The 13,754-nt window shown below is 44.3% G+C and overlaps 1 protein-coding gene and 1 long non-coding RNA gene across 6 annotated transcripts in view; one reads left to right on the top strand and one right to left on the bottom strand.

Annotated features, from left to right (window-relative positions):
• clcn5b (chloride channel, voltage-sensitive 5b) overlaps positions 1-6,253 on the bottom strand; it is a 116,483-nt gene extending 110,230 nt beyond the window's left edge. Inside the window, exon 1 of one of the 5 annotated variants that reach the window (XM_038775583.1) lies at positions 6,129-6,253. The gene's annotated coding sequence lies outside the window, so the exon portion shown is untranslated. Of the gene's footprint in view, positions 1-5,373; positions 5,517-5,595; positions 6,072-6,128 lie in introns of those variants that run through there. The other 4 variants (XM_038775582.1, XM_038775586.1, XM_038775580.1 and 1 more) reach the window with 4 other exon arrangements.
• LOC119952062 overlaps positions 6,118-13,754 on the top strand; it is a 74,095-nt gene continuing 66,458 nt past the window's right edge. Inside the window, exon 1 of the long non-coding RNA XR_005457753.1 lies at positions 6,118-6,225. This is a non-coding gene — a long non-coding RNA (uncharacterized LOC119952062). The remainder of the gene's footprint in view (positions 6,226-13,754) is intronic.

Genomic DNA, 13,754 nt, shown 5'->3' with positions numbered 1-13,754 from the left:
TTCAAAATATTAGCTCCCTTTTCTCATCACAGATGCTGTATGACCTGCTGAGATTGTCCAGTATTTTCTGTTTTGTTTTAGATTCCAGCATCCACAGTAATTTGCTTTTATCCCCCTATTTATAACATTGTTCCTATGGGAAAGTCAGTTCCGAGTTACGGGATTTCTACTTACAACTTGGTTTACAGGGACAAATTGTATCGCAAGTTCAAGGACTGCCTGTACCCAGAGGGTTATTCTTACACAGGAACGTACCAATTGCTCAATGATGAAAGACCAAATGGGCAGCACAGTAGTTAGCACTGTTGCTTCACAACTCCAGGGTCCCAGGTACGATTCCTGGCTTGGGTCACTGTCTGCGTGGGTTTTCTCTGGGTGCTCTGGTTTCCTCCCACAGTCCAAACATGTGCAGGTTAGGTGGACTATCCATGCTAAATTGCCCTTAGTGTCTTAGTTAGGTGGGGTTACTGGGTTACAGGGAGGTGTGGACTTAAACAGGGGGCTCTTTCCAAGGGCTGGTGAAGACTCAATAGGTCGAATGGCCTCCTTCTGCACTGTACATTCTATGAAAGTCTTATCCAGTTCACGGTCTACCATCCTGGTAGTCACATGACACAATGATAACAGGCGTTTTTGACTAATCAAATAAATCAATCAGTCCATAACAGGCCCAGAAAGTAAATGAGGAAAACCCAACTGGTGGAGAGCCTTTTGACCTATAGGTTCCACTCTGCCCCGTGTGTGTGAATTCTTATGATCCAATATCATTTTTGCTGAGATCCAAGCTGTGCTCAATGCTGAACCTTTCAAACACTGAAGGATAAATGAGAATCCTCTCTCCTCAGTCAGATCTACTGCACAGATGGGTGGAATTGCTCTTTTCTAGCTCAGAAGTCCGAGGCAGAAGTTTTTAATTGTACCACTTTTTGACATGATAAAGTAGAGAAACAGGTCATTTGACCAAATAGGTCGATGCGAGTATTTATGCCTCCTCCCCCCACCTTCTTCATTGAACCCTATCTGCATACCTTCCTTTCTCCCTCGTATGTTTATTTAACTTCCTCTTAAATTCATCTAAGTCCTTCACCTCATCTACTCCTTGTGGTAGTGAGTTCCTCATTCTAATAACTCTCTAGATGATTTTTTTTCCTGATTTCGGAACAGGATTTATCGGTGACTCATATCTTTTGGCAGCCAATTGTGGACGTCCACACAAGTGGACTTTCAAACGGTAATTTTCTTTGTTTATATTTGTATAGTAGGTGCCGAGGGATGTTTCATTATGTTAAAGGCACTATGTGTAAGTTGTTGTAGTAGTGGGGCTTTGGTGTAGCTCGTGGTAAGGCAAATAAGTACTTTTATAAAAGTACAGTATAACATAACGCAATGTGCACTACTGTTCTGTTGGTAAGGTGAAACCGTGTTCCTTTATGGTGATAAAATGGGCAGCAATTTCAGGTCAGTTTGATTGTTTCATAAGGTCATTGTTTTCTGGATCCAGATCAGGGGCTGAAAGTGAAGTTACCATAATACACCCACATTTGACCATCCTGTTATAGAAAGAACATGAAAATTTTAGTAAGTGGGACTATTTGGATAGCTTTTACAAAGAGCCAATGCAGGTACAATGGGCCAAATAGCCTCATTTTCTCTAAGGTCCCATGATTCCAAGCACATAGTGTAGATTTGCAGTCGGCTTCATGGATAATGTATTTGATAAAAGCTGCGAACGTGTTTTGGAAATACAGGGAGAGGGAACAAGACAAAGGAGGAAAAGCATGGAATAAGAGTAGTATGGGGAAATAGCTTAGGAACAAAGAATCTGAGTCAAGATCTGGATCAAATGAATAGAAGAGGAACAAAGAGAATGTTGAAGCCACAAATTTGAAGAGACCCAAGTTTCTCAGATTTTCCCCACCTCCTCCTATGCTTATTCCTCCTACTTTACATTGGTTTCAGAAGCCTTCTTTTCAACCTGAAAAATTTAAATTGCTCTAATTATGAAAATATAACGCAGTGGCTGATTGATTAACCATAAAAGACAAAGTAAACCCAAGAATGCTCAAAATTCAAATTTCTGTGCTCTTCTCCATTATTATCTTGTTGATTGCACGTAACGCACAGTCAGAAAGGAAAATAATATTCAAAAGTAATGATGAACACTAACTGATACTGCATCATGCAATTCATAGAATTCCTGCAGTGCAGAAGGAGGCCATTTGGCCCATCGAATCTGCACCAACCCTCTGTCAGAGCACTCCACCCAAACCCACTTCCACGTCGTATCCCAATAACCCTTTAACCTAACCTCCACATCCCTGGACAATAAGGGACAATTTAGCGTGGCCAATCCACCTAACATGCAAATCTTTGGACTATGGGAGGAAACCGGAGCACCCGGAGGAAATCCATGCAGACAGAGAGAGAATATGCAAACTACACACAGTCACCCGAGGCTGGAATTGAACCCAGGTCCCTGGTGCTGCGAGGCAACAGTGCTTACCACTGTGCTGCCATGCTGACATGATTTATAGTTCAGCTAAAGATTGATAAACATTCAGCTGACATCTGCAGTTCCTCTGCATTGCCTGCAGAAGCTGTTATTGCCAATCTCCAACAAGAAAATCTAAACAAAATATTTTGAAACATTTCCACTCATCCTACTCAATGTAATTTGAAACATTTCCACCAGATACATCCTACTCAATGTAATTTCTTCCCTTGTTCTACTGAAACAACAAATCTGACATCTCTACTTGTTAAGATTGAAATATGGGAGGACCTTTACATATATATGTCTACATTTCATAAGCAGTCAATTCAACCCAGCAATCAAAATCCAAACCTGTCCTTACCAAGGATCCCAACGAATGTGTTTTTAGCAATATCTAGATCCAAAGCAGGAATCATATTTGTTTCCATAAATCCAAAGAACTACTTTTATATAGCAATGACCTGCATATGTGCTGACCACTGTACCTTTCTGATCAATCGGTAGAGATTGTAGAGCGCTTCAGGTATCAGGTATCTGTGTTTCGCAGAAAATACTGACTATCTATAAAATCACTCATCAGCATCTGTTTTTAGTTAGAAAACTGAACGGGTTTGGAGCGAGTCAAGGTATTTTAGTAAAGGTATACAAAACTCTTGTACAGTACTTTCGCATTTAACATGACAATCTGGTATGGTAACCCGAGTGTGAAATGCAAAGTAATCTGGCCAGGTAAAAGCATTGGCAGACAGCAAACACAGCTCAATAACTTATTTAACTACACAGTTAAGAGGAAAGCTGAGCCCATCATCGGTAAGCCCTCTCACTCTATACATCATCAATTTTGGGCCGGATTTAAAATGCCTACTGCCAAGCAAAATCAAGAGGTCTTTTGTCCCTAGTGCCATAAACATATTAAATAACAATGTAAATTTAACCAGCTTTTTAAAAATTTCATTAGCAGCAAGTGCTTTAATGGCAGAGTGTAATGTGTTATGTTTGTATTATATGGCATGTTATATATGCACAAATATATGAATGCAGGTATAAATTAAATATTCAATTTTTATAACTAATGACTGTATGATTGTGTTATGCTAGAGGTGAAGCCAAAGAAAAATTTTCACTTTTGCATGAACAATAAAGCTCTATTTTATTCAGTTTCCTCCCCTAAAACAAGTCATAGAATCAATCAAGAGACCCTTCAGTCCATTGAGTCTGCACTGACAAAATTACACTAAATCAACATTAATCCCACCTTGAATGTTATGACATTTCACGCGATCATCCACGTACTTTTTAAAGTTGCGAGGTTTCCCGCCTCTACTACATCTCAGGCAGTGCATTCCAGATTCCCACCACCCAGAATTTCCTCAAATCCCCTCTAAACCTCCTGCCTTTCATGCCTCCTCGTTATTGACCCTTCAACTAAGGGGATGAGCTGCTTCCTGTCCACCCTGCCTAAAACCCTCATAATCTTATGCACCTCAGTCAGGTTTCCCCCAGCCTTCTCTGCTTTAAAGAAAACAACCTGAGCTCATCCAGCCTCTTGCCATCGCTCAAATGCTCCATTCCAGGCAAGATCCTGGTGAATCTCCTCTAAACCCTTTTCACTATAATCACACCCTTCTTACTGAGGTGGCCAGAACTGCACACAATTTTACAGCTGTGGCCTAACCAAAGTTTATACAGCTCCAACATAACGTCACTCCTCTTATAATTTCTGCCACGACTGAAAGGCAGGTGGCCCATATGCCTTCTTAACTACTTTGTTAACCTGTCCTGCTGCCTTCAGGGATCTGTGGACATATACCCCAAGATCCCTGTTCCTCAGAGCTTCCTAGTATACTGATATTCATTGAGTATGCCCTTGTTTTGTTACTCATTCCAAATTGCATCACCTTGCACCTTTTACAATTACATTCCATCTGCCACAGGCCAACCCATCTGTATCTTCCTGCAACCCAAGACCTTATTCCTCACTATTAACCACCCAGCTAATCTATGTATCATCATCAAACATACTCATCATTCCCGACCCACATTCACATCTGGATTGTTTGTATATATCACTATCACTAAGCCAGTTTTGAATCCAATTTTCCAAATTACCCTGGATCCCATGTACTTTTACCTTCTTCATCAGTCTCCCATGTGGGACCTTGTCAAAGACTTCGCTGAAATCCATATAAACTACCCACAGATCATCTCTTTGAAAGATCCAAATCAAATTTGTTAGGCATGACCTCCCTCTGCCAAAGCTATGCTGACTATCTCTGATAAAATCTTGCCTCGCCAAGTGGAGATTAATTTTCTCCTCCAGAATTTTTTTCCAATAGTTTCGCAACCACTGATGTGGGACTCACTGGTCTGTAATTCCCTGGTTTATTTTGGTCACCCTTCTTGAAATATGGAACCACATTAGCTGTCCTCCAATCCTCTGGCACATCGCCTGTGGCCAGAGAGGAATTAGAAATTTGGGTCAGAGCACATGTAATTTCCTCCCTTGCCTCCCACAGCAGCTGGGCCGATGCAACTCATCCAGACCTGAGAATCCGTCCACTTTTTAAGCCCAAAAAAACCGCAATAACTCCTCAATCCCAACATCAAACTGTTCAAGAACCTCACAGCTCCTCTCCCCAAATTATTTACCTAAATTATCCCTCTCTCGAGTGAAAATAAATGTGAAGTACTCATTTTAACACCCTACCAACGTCCTTCACCTCCACAGACACAATTGGCCCCATGGTCCCTACTTTTTCTTGGTTATCCTCTTCCACATAAGATGCTTATAGAATGCCATATACTTATAGAAGTGTACCAAGGCCCCAGCTGAGTTCAGTAAACGCAGCACAAACCAAAAAGAAATCACCTGCACTTACTGTTCAGTTTGTTCTGTCTCTAACGCACAGACCCAGGTACATAAAAAAGAGCGAGTAAGTGAACGTACTTCAAACCCACTGTAAAATCACTGGGAATGACATGATCCCTTAAACCCCGTATTAACGTTATCGGGGAACTAAACATTCAGAGGCCCCATCTTCATGAACACCATCATAGCGCCAAGCAAAAAGCCCATTAGAATTAAAAATCACATGACAAACCTTGGGCAAATTACCCCACCGGCTGCGTAATATCCTCGTGATCTGTAGCTTCAGAGAGAAGTTGCGTTTTACAATTAACTCCTATCTTGGATGAAGAAATAATGTGTTTTAAGTCATCGAAACACCGTAGCTGGAAGAGGGCGAGACTTGCAACAGTTCAGTCACCTTCCCACATTTCCACGTAACGAGAGCTAACCACTGCCGCACAAACAGCAATGTAAACTGATGAGGTGCAGCCCGAAGGGGAAGAGCCTGGAGATAAACAACTGAAATGAAGGGAGTCGATGAAAGGGAGAGTTGCCCGACCTGACAGCTGTCTCTATCCTCGGGATTCTCCTTTCCTTCCCCTCATCTGAGGGCTCGACCCCGAGATCAGACCCGGGGTTTGTCCCCGGCAGCTGGTGTCCACGCACCAGCGGGTAGAAAGTTGGCCCCGGGCCGGCCTGGCCTCCGAGCCGCTCTGCCGCCCCTTCCCCGCTGCTCCGTGAAAGCACCGACACATCACAGCCCCCGCCGCGACCTCGCCAACTCACCCGGAAATGATAGCGGACCCGCAGTCACCATGGAAACCGGGCCTAGTTCGGCCAGCGCCAGCCCGACCCAGGGTCAGCATTGACACGGGTCAGAGAGGTGAGCAGACAAACCGCTGACACAGGGATTCGCCGCCTTTGCGAGCGCTCCCGGGGAGCCGCTTACCCAGCCGCGGGCAGCACCCCTTTGTGATTTTTACCAATCAAGCAGTATATCATTGACTGAAAAGATTGAAGAAACGATCAAACTCTCGCAATCAATCATTTTCAGCAAATAAAGTTCTAAAATGTACGTGAGGAGCGGGGCGAAAAAAATTCCACGTTACAGACCCAGTTATTTGCATTTCAATTTGTTTTCTTCACCTTTGCGTGCTCAAGGCGGTAGACTGAGGTAGTAGATGCGTTAGTGGTGTTAATTTTCCAAAATTCCCTCTTTATTCTGGAAAGGTTCCATCAGACAGGGGTAGCAAAGGAAAGGTAGCTAAATTTGCAGGCAATACAAAGATAGGTAAGGCATGTTGTGAAGACATGGGTTTGCAGGTGGAATTGATAGGTTGAGTGAATGGGCAAAAATCTGGCTCGGAAAATAGGAATTGTTCAGTTTGGCAGGAATAATTAAAAAAATTAGAGTATTGCCTAAAGATAGAATGACTGCAGAATTCCGAGGTGCAGAGCGATTTGGGTGTTCTTGTGCATGAGTCACAGAATGCTAGTATGCAGGTGCAGCATGTAATTAAGAGGGCTAATGGAATGTTATCCTTTTATTATGAGAGGAATTGAACATAAGTAAGTAGGTTATGCTTCAGTTATATAGGACATTGATGTGACTCCACCTTGAATACTGTGTGCAGATTTGGCCGTCTCATTCAAGGAAGGATGTAAATGAGTTAGAAGTGATTCAAAGGAGGTTTACTGGATCGATACCTGGAATGAACAAGTTTTATGAGGAAAGCTTGGACAATCTGGGCTTGCTTCCACTGGAATTTAGAAGAGTGAGGGGTGACTCGATTGAAGCATACACGATCCTGAATGGTCTTGACAAGGTGGACGTGGAAAGGATGTTTCTGCTTGTGGGTGAGCACAGAGCCAGGGGACACTTTTAAAATTAGGAGTCACCCTTATAGGACAGAGATAATTTTTTTCTCGAGTGTTGTGTGACTTTGGAACCTCAGACGGGTAGATTCTTGTTCGGCAAGGTAATCATAGGTTATCGGGGTTAGACGGGAATGTAGAACTCAACACAAAGAGATCAGCTATGATCTCATTGAATGATGGAGCAGGCTTGAGGGCCAAATTATGTACTTCTCCTATTTTGTATGTTTCTATGATCCAAGTATTTGATTTGTTTATATGTCCTCAAAGTTTTTTTTGTTTATTTACAATAATTTTATTTTAATATTTTTGTTGTCTTACTTCCCATATGATAATTTGCTAACTGCAATAGACATAGCAGCAGTGCCCAAGTTGCCTGCTAAGTGTTGACTTCCAATGATCAGCAACCATACAGATGGATCCTTTGCCAAAATCTAGAGGCTCTGCACCTAACCAACTGATTAACTCGATCATATGGCAACCTAGAAAGCCTGACTAATTGCATCAAGAAATCTGACTACAGCAGTGTAAAGTCCCAGACAAGTGCCCACACCTAGGTTGGGGTTTTATTTCCAGAGGCCCATGGCTTAAGGGGATGGCTCCGCCCCACCCTCATCTCAGGAGATTGTACTCCGGTGAGTTCACATGGCTTTTGAGGTTGCAGATCCCTTGGGTTATAACAAGTAGTAATGCACTTTTGTAAATTTTTTAAAACATAGAATTTACAGCACAGAAACAGGCTTTTCGGCTCAGCTGGTCAATGCTGATGTTTATACTTCACATGAGCAACTGTACTATTCACCTCAACTATTCCCTGTTGGAGAGTTTAAAGAAAGCGGGAGCATTGCAGATGCCCTAACTATGATTTTCTGAAATTGTATCGATTCAGGGACGTCCCTTTTGATTGGAAAATTACATCACTCTTTGAGAGAGGTGATTAAGGTAAAGCAGGAAATTATAAACTAGTTAGCTTAACATTTGTTGTCAAATTGCTGTCCCTAATTAAAGTTAGGGTGACTGAACAACTTTAAAGTTTTCAGCTGATCAGAGAGAGCCAGCATGAATTTGTAAAGGAAAGGTCATGCCTGATGAACTGATTACATTTTTAAAGAGGTGACTAAAGTAGTGGACAGTGGAATGTCAATAGATCATACATTTCTGGACTTCCAGAAGCATTTCATAAAGTCCTTCAGAAGAAGCTGTTAGCTTGAGTTGAAGTTTGAAGGCAATAGATTTTTTTTTAAAGATGAGGTGAATAGCATACATGCTTCTGTGAAGTATAAACACCAGCATGGACCTGTTGAGCTGAATAGCCTGTTTCTGTGCTGTAAATTACATGTTTTTTTTAAAGTTGTAAAAGCCAGATATTTGTTTTTACAAGTAAGGACTATTATTGAATAGTCAGCTTTTTTTGAGCAGGGTTCAAACTATAATTTGGTTCAGTTGAGCAGCCAGAGTGTGGTAAATGGAATTCAATCTGGAAAATTCTGAGGTAATGCATTTGGGAAGGATAAACAAAGCAAGGGGATACTCAATAAATGGGAGGATATTGAGAGGGGTTGAGGAAGTGAGAGACCTTAAAGTGCATGTGCATAGATCCATAGACCTTAAAGTGCATGTGTGAAGGTGGCAGATAGACTAGGTGGTCAAGTAGGCATATGGAATGCTTTTCTTTATTGGGGGAGGTATTGAATACAAAAGCAGGGATGTAATGATGGTGCTATATAAATTCCTGGTCGGGCCACCAGCTGGTGTTTTGTGTACAGTTCTGTTTACCACATTACAGGAAGGACATAATTGTTCTGAAGATAGTGCAGAGGAGGTTTACAAGAATGTTGCCAGGGTGTGAAAATTGCAGCTATGAGGAAAGGCTAGAGTTGTTTTCCTTAGAACTTGTGAGGCTAATGAGTGACCTAATTGAGGTATACAAAATTACGAGGGGCCCAGACAGGAAATACTTGTTTCCCCTGAGCTGATGGATCAATTACCAGGTGGCATATATTTAAGCCAATTGATTGGTAGAAGGATTAAAGGGGACATGAGGAAAACTTTTTCACTCAGTGGGCATCTGAAGTAGACTGCCTAAATTGGTGATTGAGGCTGAGACACTCAACTTATTTAATAGATACCTGAAAATGCATCTGAATGCTGTAACCTGCAAGGCTGCAGACCAGGTGCTGGAAAATGGGATTAAAATGAGCAGCTAGTTTCTTTTTCTCCTTTTTAGCTGGCGCAGACACAATGTGCTAAATGTATCTCGGATCTCTGCACTAATATTTATATGCAGGATACCTCAGATAATGAGGTTCTATGGTTGTATAAGACGGTGTCAGCTTTCTTGAGACTAATAGTCAGGTTTTCTAGGTTGACTGCAGGAAATTGGCTGAGTGGCAAGAGACAGACAGTAAGGATAATGGGTATGTACTATTGGCAGCAGGTATTACAATTGCTATGAGCAACCATGAACTAAAATGACTAAATTGACCAAACATTACCAATGAATAAATGACCAGGATTTCACTTTTCGTGACTTCTACTTTTAACATGAAGCAGAATCAAATAATCATGAACAAATTATACTTGAAATAGCTCTCTGTTGAGCAGACGGTTCTCCTTGAGCTCTAGCAGCTGTATACCTGCTCCGATTTCCCCTCACCGACTCTCCAGACATTGGCAGAGGCTTTGGGCTGCAAAACATGAGGGATGCTGCATTGTCTGCATGCTACTCCCTCTCTTCAGACCATGTTCAAGGCTTCAGGCTCTGCCCCCTCCTCCAACCGAAGACGTCGTTCTCTCCCATCACACCTCCGCCTGTGGCTCCTCCCCTCAGGGCTTCTGTATAAAGGTGGCGAGTCTCCGCCTCCGGACCCAGTTCGGGTCCAGAGGCAGGAGGCTTGCTGTTTAGTGTATTAAAGCCTCAGTTATGTTTATCACTCGTCATCTATTATTGATGGTGTATCAATGGTGCAACCTGAGACTCGCTGAGTGGAGTAACACCACAGCCTGAGGCCCGCTCAGGTGAGTAACAGCACAGCCTGAGGCTCGCTCAGGTGAGTAACACCACAGCCTGAGGCTCGCTCAGGTGAGTAACACCACAGCCTGAGGCTCGCTCAGGTGAGTAACACCACAGCCTGAGGCTCGCTCAGGTGAGTAACACCACAGCCTGAGGCTCGCTCAGGTGAGTAACACCACAGCCTGAGGCTCGCTCAGGTGAGTAACACCACAGCCTGAGGCTCGCTCAGGTGAGTAACACCACAGCCTGAGGCTCGCTCAGGTGAGTAACACCACAGCCTGAGGCTCGCTCAGGTGAGTAACACCACAGCCTGAGGCTCGCTCAGGTGAGTAACACCACAGCCTGAGGCTCGCTCAGGTGAGTAACACCACAGCCTGAGGCTCGCTCAGGTGAGTAACACCACAGCCTGAGGCTCGCTCAGGTGAGTAACACCACAACCTGAGGCGCTCTCAGGGGAGTAACACCACAACCTGAGGCTCGCTCAGGGGAGTAACACCACAACCTGAGGCTCGCCCAGGGGAGTAACACCACAACCTGAGGCTCGCTCAGTGGAGTAACAGCGCAGCCTGAAACTCAGTGGAGGAACACCACAACCGGAGGCTCGCTCAGGGGAGTAATACCACAACCGGAGGCTGTCTCAGGTGAGTAACACCACAGCCTGAGGCTCGCTCAGGTGAGTAACACCACAGCCTGAGGCTCGCTCAGGTGAGTAACACCACAGCCTGAGGCTCGCTCAGGTGAGTAACACCACAGCCTGAGGCTCGCTCAGGGGAGTAACACCACAACCTGAGGCTCGCCCAGGGGAGTAACACCACAACCTGAGGCTCGCTCAGTGGAGTAACAGCGCAGCCTGAAACTCAGTGGAGGAACACCACAACCGGAGGCTCGCTCAGGGGAGTAATACCACAACCGGAGGCTCGCTAAGGTGTGTAACCACCCTCAAGCTCGCTCAGGGGAGTAACACCACAGCCTGAGGCTCGCTCAGGTGAGTAACACCACAGCCTGAGGCTCGCTCAGGGGAGTAACACCACAACCTGAGGCTTGCTCAGTGCAATAATCCCACAGCCTGAGGCTCACTCAAGGGAGTGACGCTGCAGCCCAAGTCTCTCTCTCAGTTAGTAACACTGCAGCCCAAGGCTCACTCAGGTGAGGAACCAGTGAGTCAGTTGTTTCACCAGCCCACATCATCAAAGTGCATTTACTTTCTACTCACAGAGTTGATGTTGCTCGGTGTGCTTTTACTTGATTGCTCTGTTTTAATAACCTTTGCTCTAGAGTCGCCAGGTATCTTTCTGATACCACCACGAGGTTCAAAGCCAAGTGCTGATCAATAACTCAATACACCAGTTAGTAAGTTTCAAATCAAAACACATTTATTATACACACAGTCAATCACTACTCATGCATAAAGCTCTACTTATTAGACTATCACTAACACTAAAGGCCTATACTTAGCTTTTGGAATGGCCCACCAGGTCAGAGGAACACTGGTCTTTGTTCAGTTCTGAAGCTGCAGGTTTCAAGCTGGTATGGAATAGTAGCTAGGAGCGCCCATCTCGTAGCGTGCATTGACTGGAGACTTACTTGGTTGGTGCAGCTGCTAGGCAGGTCTCTCCTTGTTGAGAGTCACGGTCAAGAGTTCTTTAGAGCTGCTAAGAGAACCTGCCAAGAAGGACGAACTGAACTTGGGGACTCTCTTTTATAGTCCCCAGGGGTTTTGTGCCCTTTTGGGCAGACCCCGGACCTGGTCCCAATTAATTGGACCATGTCCCAATTGTTTCAATCGATTTCTCCAATACTGGAGCTGTTCCCTGATCACTGGCGGTTCCTATGTGTCCGTTGGCCTTCCTTTGTCTTGGCTCCCGCTGGCACCGGGGAGTCTGGTTTGGTCCCGATCGCTTCAATGTTTCTAATTGTTTCTGGGGATCGCTCATTAATATGTAGATGGCTACTGGTTTCGGTTCTGTCTGGGTTCTGCAAGTCTTAATACACAGGAAACCTTGCACCTGCTTGTTTTCTTGTGCCTGGCCAATTTTCCCTGTATTCTTTGCGCGTCTCCATTTTGGAATCGGGAAGTGGCCACCCCAGGTGGCTACACTCCCTCCTTGTGATCCTCACACGAAGCGTGAAAGATCACATTACTGCGGTGTCTTCATTCCCTGACCCAGCGAGCACTCTTCCTTGGCCTCTACACTGACCATAACTATGCAATAAAAATTTTAACTAACAATTCTAAGGGGCGCTATGTCATAAAGGGACATGCATTACAACACAAAAAAACTGGAACCTCTAACTATCCTCAATAAACTACTCTCACTTAAATGATTCAAACATTCTAACTTCCTAATTGTACAAATAGCAGCATTCACATTTTCCTCTGGTTTGGCAGTCAAACACAGAGTTTTACAATCTTTTGGTCACAAATGAACATCTCTCTTTATTTACAACAAAGATGCACAAACAAAACGAATGTCCTTTAATCTAGATCAGGGGCTCAGGGTCCTGGTGGAAACCGAAAATAGGGGATCTTATCCTGTATACCAGGGTGCGAGAGCGGTAGGCTCTCCTTCGCCATTTCCTCATGCGGTTAGTCTGCACGATGCTGCAGAGTATTGCCCATGCTAGAAGTGACTCAACAACATACGAAAGGGAGTACCATGTGATGAACTTATCACACCATGTTGGAGTACTGTTACTTGTCATTGGGCTCTGTGTACTATGGGGGAGTGAATCATTGACGGCCTGGGGGGTGGGGGTGAGGGGGTTCGAGTTTGTGCGCAACCAAAAGCATCTTATAACTACAGCAACAAAGATTGAGGTCGTCTTCATCTTGTCTTCTCTCTTCTTTCTTCTCTTCCTGGAGCTTCTGGAATTCTGTGGATACAAGCATAATGTCTGTTATTATCTTGTTTAATATCTTGTGTGTTAGTCTGTCTGTCCTTTCGTGCCAATTACCCTTTATAATTGGTCACCATCTGTGACTCCCTCATTTAAAAAAAAAAACGAATTTCAGGACAAGACCGACTTAAAAGTACTGAAACAGTGCGAGCCGTCTCGCAGGCTGTGCGATTTACCATCCAAATGTTTGAGGATGTAAATAGCAGGAGGGGTGGCAACCAAAGGGTCACCTTAAAACAAAACAAAAACTTCTGAACCAAAAGAGCCGAAATGAGGTGCGTATGGGCCACGACGGGTAAGAGTTGGATGGAATCCCCGGGTAGGGCGGGTTGTGCTCTACCCGAGCTTGGCTGACCAGAGGGGGGGGGGGGGGTCCTCAGACAGGGTGGGAACGACTGCCGTTTCTCCACTGCCTGAGTAACCGGCAAGAACGGGCAAGAATGTAGTCATCGTGGGGGGGTTGCAGTAATGGCTATACCGACAAATCGGAAGAGCAGTTACGAATTGGATGCTGGCAAGTTCTCAGTGGTTTCTGCTGAGAAGCTGGCCGGTACGTTCTCATAGGTATCTGCGGCCAAATTTGGCGTGGGGCTGTGGAAGGCTGTTTAAATTCAAACAAAGAACAT

The sequence above is a fragment of the Scyliorhinus canicula genome, chromosome 17 (genome assembly GCF_902713615.1).
Source record: "Scyliorhinus canicula chromosome 17, sScyCan1.1, whole genome shotgun sequence".
Classification (NCBI taxonomy): Eukaryota; Metazoa; Chordata; class Chondrichthyes; order Carcharhiniformes; family Scyliorhinidae; genus Scyliorhinus; species Scyliorhinus canicula.
This window is presented reverse-complemented; position numbering and strand designations above follow the sequence as displayed.